The sequence below is a fragment of the Lepidochelys kempii genome, chromosome 14 (assembly GCF_965140265.1).
Source record: "Lepidochelys kempii isolate rLepKem1 chromosome 14, rLepKem1.hap2, whole genome shotgun sequence".
Lineage (NCBI taxonomy): Eukaryota > Metazoa > Chordata > Testudines > Cheloniidae > Lepidochelys > Lepidochelys kempii.
Window position 1 is genome coordinate 29,051,020 of NC_133269.1, and position 9,012 is coordinate 29,060,031.

Sequence of the window (9,012 nt, forward strand, 5' to 3'; positions counted from 1 at the left end):
CCAGGGCTTTGTCAAGCCTGACCTTAAAAACTTCTAGGGAAGGAGATTCCACCATGTCCCTAGGTAACACATTCCAGTGTTTCACCACCCTCATAGTGAAAAAGTTTTTCCTAATATCCAACCTAAATCTCCCCCACTGCAACTTGAGACCATTACTCCTTGTCCTGTCATCTGCTACCACTGAAAACAGTCTAGAGCCATCCTCTTTGGATCCCCCTTTCAGGTAGTTGAAAGCAGCTATCAAATCCCCCCTCATTCTTCTCTTCTGCAGGCTAAACAATCCCAGCTCCCTCAGCCTCTCCTCATAAGTCATGTGTTCCAGTCCCCTAATCATTTTTGTTGCCCTCCGCTGGACTCTTTCCAATTTTTCCACATCCTTCTTGTAGTGTGGGGCCCAAAACTGGACACGGTACTCCAGATGAGGCCTCACCAATGTCGAATAGAGGGGAACAATCACGTCCCTCGATCTGCTGGCAATGCCCCAACTTATGCATCCCAAAATGCCATTGGCCTTCTTGGCAACAAGGGCACACTGTTGACTCATATCCAACTTCTCGTCCACTGTAACCCCTAGGTCCTTTCCTGCAGAACTGCTGCCTAGCCATTCGGTCCCTAGTCTGTAGCGGTGCACTGGATTCTTCCATCCTAAGTGCAGGACTCTGCACTTGTCCTTGTTGAACCTCATCAGTTTTCTTTTGGCCCAATCCTCCAATTTGTCTTGGTCCCTCTGTATCCTATCCCTACCCTCCAGCGTATCTACCACTCCTCCCACTTTAGTGTCATCTGCAAACTTGCTGAGGGTGCAATCCACACCATCCTCCAGATCATTTATGAAGATATTGAACAAAACCGGCCCCAGGACAGACCCCTGGGGCACTCCGCTTGATACCGGCTGCCAACTGGACATGGAGCCATTGATCACTACCCGTTGAGCCCAACAATCTAGCCAGATTTCTATCCACCTTATAGTCCATTCATCCAGCCCATACTTCTTTAACTTGCTGGCAAGGATACTGTGGGAGACCGTGTCAAAAGCTTTGCTAAAGTCAAGGAACAACACATCCACTGCTTTCCCTTCATCCACAGAGCCAATTATCTCGTCATAGAAGGCAATTAGATTAGTCAGGCATGACTTGCCCTTGGTGAATCCATGCTGACTGTTCCTGATCAGGGAACAGGGAACAAAGGTAAGCAGCAGGATACGGACCCTGGACTTCAGGAAAGCAGACTTCGACTCCCTCAGGGAACGGATGGCCAGGATCCCCTGGGGGACTAACTTGAAGGGGAAAGGAGTCCAGGAGAGCTGGCTGTATTTCAAGGAATCCCTGTTGAGGTTACAGGGACAAACCATCCCGATGAGTCGAAAGAATAGTAAATATGGCAGGCGACCAACTTGGCTTCATGGTGAAATCCTAGCGGATCTTAAACATAAAAAAGAAGCTTACAAGAAGTGGAAGGTTGGACATATGACCAGGGAAGAGTATAAAAATATTGCTCGGGCATGTAGGAATGTTATCAGGAGGGCCAAATCGCACCTGGAGCTGCAGCTAGCCAGAGATGTCAAGAGTAACAAGAAGGGTTTCTTCAGGTATGTTGGCAACAAGAAGAAAGCCAAGGAATGTGTGGGCCCCTTACTGAATGAGGGAGGCAACCTAGTGACAGAGGATGTGGAAAAAGCTAATGTACTCAATGCTTTTTTTGCCTCTGTTTTCACTAACAAGGTCAGCTCTCAGACTGCTGCGCTGGGCATCACAAAATGCGGAAGAGATGGCCAGCCCTCTGTGGAGATAGAGGCGGTTAGGGACTATTTAGAAAAGCTGGACATGCACAAGTCCATGGGGCCGGACGAGTTGCATCCGAGAGTGCTGAAGAAATTGGCGGCTGTGATTGCAGAGCCACTGGCCATTATCTTTGAAAACTCGTGGCGAACCGGGGAAGTCCCGGATGACTGGAAAAAGGCTAATGTAGTGCCAATCTTTAAAAAAGGGAAGAAGGAAGATCCTGGGAACTACAGGCCAGTCAGCCTCACCTCAGTTCCTGGAAAAATCATGGAGCAGGTCCTCAAAGAATCAATCCTGAAGCACTTGCATGAGAGGAAAGTGATCAGGAACAGCCAGCATGGATTCACCAAGGGAAGGTCATGCCTGACTAATCTAATCACCTTTTATGATGAGATTACTGGTTCTGTGGATGAAGGGAAAGCAGTGGATGTATTGTTTCTTGACTTTAGCAAAGCTTTTGACACGGTCTCCCATAGTATTCTTGTCAGCAAGTTAAGGAAGTATGGGCTGGATGAATGCACTATAAGATGGGTAGAAAGCTGGCTAGATTGTCGGGCTCAACGGGTAGTGATCAATGGCTCCATGTCTAGTTGGCAGCCGGTATCAAGTGGAGTGCCCCAAGGGTCGGTCCTGGGGCCGGTTTTATTCAATATCTTCATAAATGATCTGGAGGATGGTGTGGATTGCACTCTCAGCAAATTTGCAGATGATACTAAACTGGGAGGAGTGGTAGATACGCTGGAGGGGAGGGATAGGATACAGAAGGACCTAGACCAATTGGAAGATTGGGCCAAAAGGAATCTGATGAGGTTCAATAAGGATAAGTGCAGGGTCCTGCACTTAGGATGGAAGAACCCAATGCACAGCTACAGACTAGGGACCGAATGGCTAGGCAGCAGTTCTGCGGAAAAGGACCTAGGGGTGACAGTGGACGAGAAGCTGGATATGAGTCAGCAGTGTGCCCTTGTTGCCAAGAAGGCCAATGGCATTTTGGGATGTATAAGTAGGGGCATAGCGAGCAGATCGAGGGACGTGATCGTTCCCCTCTATTCGACATTGGTGAGGCCTCATCTGGAGTACTGTGTCCAGTTTTGGGCCCCACACTTCAAGAAGGATGTGGATAAATTGGAGAGAGTCCAGCGAAGGGCAACAAAAATGATTAGGGGACTGGAACACATGAGTTATGAGGAGAGGCTGAGGGAGCTGGGATTGTTTAGCCTGCAGAAGAGAAGAATGAGGGGGGATTTGATAGCTGCTTTCAACTACCTGAAAGGGGGTTCCAAAGAGGATGGCTCTAGACTGTTCTCAATGGTAGCAGATGACAGAACGAGGAGTAATGGTCTCAAGTTGCAGTGGGGGAGGTTTAGATTGGATATTAGGAAAAACTTTTTCACTAAGAGGGTGGTGAAACACTGGAATGCGTTACCTAGGGAGGTGGTAGAATCTCCTTCCTTAGAGGTTTTTAAGGTCAGGCTTGACAAAGCCCTGGCTGGGATGATTTAACTGGGAATTGGTCCTGCTTTGAGCAGGGGGTTGGACTAGATGACCTTCTGGGGTCCCTTCCAACCCTGATATTCTATGATTCTATGATTCTATGATCACTTTACTCTCCTCTAAGTGCTTCAGAATTGATTCCTTGAGGACCTGCTCCATGATTTTTCCAGGGACTGACATGAGGCTGACTGGCCTGTAGTTTCCAGGATCCTTCTTCTTCTACATTAGCCTTTTTCCAGTCATCTGGGATCTCCCCTGATCGCCATGAGTTTTCAAAGATAATGGCCAATGGCTCTGCAATCATACCCGCCAACTCCTTTAGCATTCTCAGATGCAACGCATCCGGCCCCATGGACTTGTGCTTGTCTAGGTTTTCTAAATAGTCCCGAAGCACTTCTTTCTCCAGAGGGCTGGTCACTTCCTCCCCATGCTGTGCTGCCCAGTGCAGTAGTCTGGGAGCTGACCTTGTTCGTGAAGACAGAGGCAAAAAAAGCATTGAGTACATTAGCTTTTTCCACATCCTCTGTCACTAGGTTGCCTCCCTCATTCAGTAAGGGGCCCACAATTTCCTTGACTTTCTTCTTGTTGCTAACATACCTGAAGAAACCCTTTTTGTTACTCTTAACATCTCTTGCTAGCTGCAACTCCAGATGTGATTTGGCCTTCCTGATTTCACTCCTGCAAGCCCGAGCAATATTTTTATACTCATCCCTGGCCATTTGTCCAATCTTCCACTTCTTGTAAGCTTCTTTTTTGTATTTAAGAGCAGCAAGGATTTCACTGTTAAGCCAAGCTGGTCGCCTGCCATATTTATTATTCTTTCTACACATCAGGATGGTTTGTCCCTGTAACCTCAATAAGGATTCTTTAAAACATAGCCAGCTCTCCTGGACTTCTTTCTCCCTCATGTTATTCTCCCATGGGATCTTGCCCATCAGTTCCCTGAGGGAGTCAAAGTCTGCTTTTCTGAAGTCCAGGGTCTGTATTCTGCTGCTCTCCTTTCTTCCTTGTGTTAGGATCCTGAACTCGACCATTTCATGGTCACTGCCTCCCAGGTTCCCATCCACTTTTGCTTCCCCTACTAATTCTTCCCAGTTTGTGAGCAGCAGGTCAAGAAGAGCTCTGCCCCTAGTTGGTTCCTCCAGCACTTGCACCAGGAAATTGTCCCCTACATTTTCCAAAAACTTCCTGGATTGCCTGTGCACCGCTGTATTGCTCTCCCAGCAGATATCAGGGTGATTGAAGTCTCCCATGAGAACCAGGGCCTGCGATCTAGTAACTTCTGCGAGTTGCCGGAAGAAAGCCTCGTCCACCTCATCCCCCTGGTCTGGTGGTCTATAGCAGACTCCCACTACGACATCACCCTTGTTGCTGACGCTTCTAAACTTAATCCAGAGACTCTCAGGTTTTTCTGCAGTTTCATACTTGAGCTCTGAGCAGTCATACTGCTTTCTTACATACAGTGCAACTCCCCCACCTTTTCTGCCCTTCCTGTCCTTCCTGAACAGCTTATATCCATCCATGACAGTACTCCAGTCATGTGAGTTATCCCACCAAGTCTCTGTTGTTCCAATCACATCATAATTCCTTGACTGAGCCAGGACTTCCAGTTCTCCCTCCTTGTTTCCCAGGCTTAGTGCATTTGTATATAGGCACTTGAGGTAACCTGCTGATCGCTCCTCTTTCTCAGTATGAGGCAGGAGCCATCCCCTCTCACGCACTCCTGCTCGTGCCTCCTCCCGGTATCCCACTTCCCCACTTACCTCAGGACTTTGGTCTCCTTCCCCCGGTGAACCTAGTTTAAAGCCCTCCTCACTAGGTTAGCCAGACTGCTTGCGAAGATGCTCTTCCCTCTCTTCATTAGGTGGAGCCCGTCTCTGCCTAGCACTCCTTGGAACGCCATCCCATGGTCAAAGAATCCAAAGCCTTCTCTCTGACACCACCTGCGTAGCCATTCGTTGACTTACACGATTCGACGGTCCCTACCCCAGCCTTTTCCTTCTACGGGGAGGATGGACGAGAACACCACTTGCGCCTCAAACTCCTTTATCCTTCTTCCCAGAGCCACGTAGTCTGCAGTGATCTGCTCAAGGTCATTCTTGGCAGTATCATTGGTGCCCACGTGAAGAAGCAGGAAGGGGTAGCGATCTGAGGGCTTGATGAGTCTCGGCAGTCTCTCCGTCACATCGCGAATCTTAGTTCCTGGCAAGCAGCAGACTTCTCGGTTTTCCCGGTTGGGGCGGCAGATAGATGACTCAGTCCCCCTGAGGAGAGAGTCCCCGCCCACCATCACCCACCTCCTTCTCTTGGGAGCGGTGGTCGTGGAACCCCCAACCCTAGGACAGTGCATCCCATGCCTTCCAATCAGCAGAGTCTCCTTCTGCTCCCTTCCCTCAGACGTATCATCTAGTCCACTCTCCACATTAGTACCTGTGGAGAGAACATGAAAACGGTTACTTACCTGTATCTGCCCTGCTGGTACATGGACATTCCCCTTTTTTCTTCTGGAGGTCACATGATGCCAAATTTCTTCACCATCCTTCTGTCCCCAATGTGCAGCCTGCTCTGAATCTTCAGAACCTTGTGCCCGTAGAAGCCTATCCTGACATCTGTCCAGGAAATCTTCAGTTTCTCTTATGCAACGCAGGGTCAATACCTGTTGCTCCAGACCTTGAACTTTCTCTTCCAGTATGGAGACCAGATAATAAGACAGCAAATATCATAATGCCACTATATAAATTCATTGTATGCCCACACCTTGAATACGATGTACAGTTCTGGTTGCCCCATCTCAAAAAAGATATATTAGAATTAGAAAAAGTACAGAGAAAGGCAACACAATGATTAGGGGTATGGAACAGCTTCCATATGAGGAGAGATTAACAAGACTTGGACTTTTCAGCTTGGAAAAGAGATGACTAAGGGTGGATATGTGAGAGGTCTACAAAATCATGACAGGTGTGGAGAAAGTGAATGTATTATAACACATAACACAAAAACCAGGAATCACCTAATGAAATTAATAGGAAGCACTTCTTCACACAACACACTGTCAACCTGTGGAAGTCATTGCCACGGGATGTTGTCAAGGTCAAAAGTATAACTGGGTTGAAAAAAGAATGAGATACGTTAATGGAGGATGGGTACACCAATGGCTATTAGCCAAGATGGTCAGGGATGCAACCCCATGCTCTGGGTGTCCCTAAATCTCTGAGTGCCAGAAGTTGGGTCTGGACGACATGGGATGGATCACTTTGTATCTGCCCTGTTCTGTTTATGCCCTCTGAAGCATCTGGCACTGGCCACTGAAGACAGCACACTGAGTGAGATGGACCATTGGTCTCACCCCATATGTTCTTATGTTCTTAGGCCTGTGTTCAAGTCCCGCTCTGAGTCAGACATGGGGGAGTGAGTGCTGTAAGCACGAGGCTATTGAGTCCTGGGGTGTACCACCACACCTACCCAGTCCCTGGCTTTCTCTGAAGGGCTGGCCTGGCTTGGGTGCCTGACCCCAGCAGAGGGTTCAGAGCTGTGGCTCCCAAAAGGAGATAGGTGCCTCCTGCCCTTGGACCCAGAGTTAGGCCACACCCCTCCCACTGGCATTTCCTGCGGGCTCGCTTAGGCAGCTCCCTGTTCAATTTGCTGGCTCCTGGGGATCCCATTCTCAGCACCAAACTCTGACTTTACATTGTGTACGGAGCCTGGGTGCTGGACGTGGGGCTGAAATGCTAAGTCCCCTTTGTGGACGTAGAGCAAAAGTCTTCCAGCTGAAGGGGGATAGCAGGACTACGTATCTCAGAGAGGTATGAGCTGGGAAAATATTAGAGGGAGAGAAAATAATGAAGATAGAGAAGGCAAACTGGGCACTTCTTTTCATCCTCTCCCATTCTACAAGAAAAAGGGGCCATCTGATGGACCTGAAAGGCAGCAAATTTAAAACTGGTAATGGAAAGTCACTGTCACGCAGCATGTGGTTAGTCTGTGGAACTCACTGCCACAAGATAACACAGAGGCCAAGGGATTAACAAGATTTAGAAGAGCAACAGAACTTTTATCTGGATGATGACAACTTGTGGAGTTACATCACAAAGGGTTAAAAAAAGACTCTGGAAGGGGTATATTATTTTTAAGGAGTATTGGGCATTCTAGGAGACAAGCTACTGGGCTAGCTGGACCCCTGCTCAGACCCAATGTGAATGGGAAGTGGGGATGCCAGGCTAGGTGGACCATTGGGTTGATGTGGCACAGCAGAGAGGCAGGGGTACAGGATTAGCTGGAGTACTGGTCATGGTCTGAATGGCAATCGAGGTGTTTACAACTGAAAGCAAACCAGAACGAAGAGTTGTCATGCCTATTACAGTATTGGCCTGAGCAGCTGGTGAACCCTGGGCTCAAAAAGGCTAGCCCCCAGCCAGGTCCGCCCCTTCTGCTCAAGGCTCCACGCCTCCCACTGGAGCCCAGAGCCCCCCACATGGCTGACAGCCCCTGCCCCCGCAGCCCTGGGCTGCCCAAGAGCCCCCAGCTCTGGAGGGAGGGCGGGTCCCCCTCTCATTCCCGGAGTGCTGGGTGGGTAGGTGGGCAGCATGCCTCTCTCCCCATCCCCAGTCCCAGGGCACTGGGAGGGCGGGCAGTGTGGCCATCTCCAGCCCCAGAGCGCTGGGCGGGTGGGCAGGCAGCAAGACCCCCGCCCCCGCATCCCCAGAGTGCTGGGTGTGTGGAGCCTCCAGCGCTGGGCAGAGTCCCTGGTCACAGGCCAGCCCCCATTAGCTCAAGGAAGAGCCCCCTGCAGCACCAGGAAGCAGGATGGGGCTTGGGAGTAGAGCATGGGCAAGGCCACATAGAGCTGTTTGGGGAGGCTCAGTCTCCCCAGGCCTTTTATACTTGCCTTCCATGAGTCTTGGATTCCTGGCACTGAGACTGGCTGCTGGTAGCAGCTCATGTAAAGAATGACTTGGAAGCAGAGAGATTCTTCACACGTCTTTCCCAGTCTCAGCCTGGCTACACAGTGACTCAGCCAGCTCTCGGGATATTATCTCCAGCCCAGCAATATTTAGTGTTTTACTTAAAACCCCAGCTCTTGGAATCCTGTGACTATGTGGAAATCTTGGCTTCCTTTTCTTTAAATAAAGTAAGTTTCTAGCCCATTGGTGCAGAGAAAAAGCTTGAAAAGATGAGCCCTAAAAGCTGAATATACATCAGCCAACTAAAGAAAACCTGACATTTATTTATGTGTAAAATTTCATTATTTCTAAGACAAGCTCATGGTTTGAGTGACCTGACCCATGACACTGGAATGCCTGGGGTTGGCAAGACTGGTGATTCTATTACAGAGGGTAGCATGGCAGCAATTCTATGTGCTGGAAAATGTAGGGTAACCCACCCTGATCACACATAAGAACATAAGAACAGCCGTACTGGGTCAGACCAAAAGTCTATCTAGTCCAGTATCCTGTCTTCTGACAATGGCCAGTGCCAAGTGCTCCAGAGGGAATGAACATCAAGTGATCCATTCCCTGTTGCTCATTCCCAGCTTCTGGCAAATACCCATTGATGAACCTATCTAGTTCTTTTTGAACCCTGTTATAGACTTGGCCTTCACAACATCCTCTGACAAAGTGTACCACAGGTTGACAGTGCATTGTGTGAAAAAATACTTCCTTTTGTTTGTTTTAGACACATGCTTTGGGACACAGGGTCTGTAACTCCCTTGCCAGATAAAATGAAAATTGATTGTGCT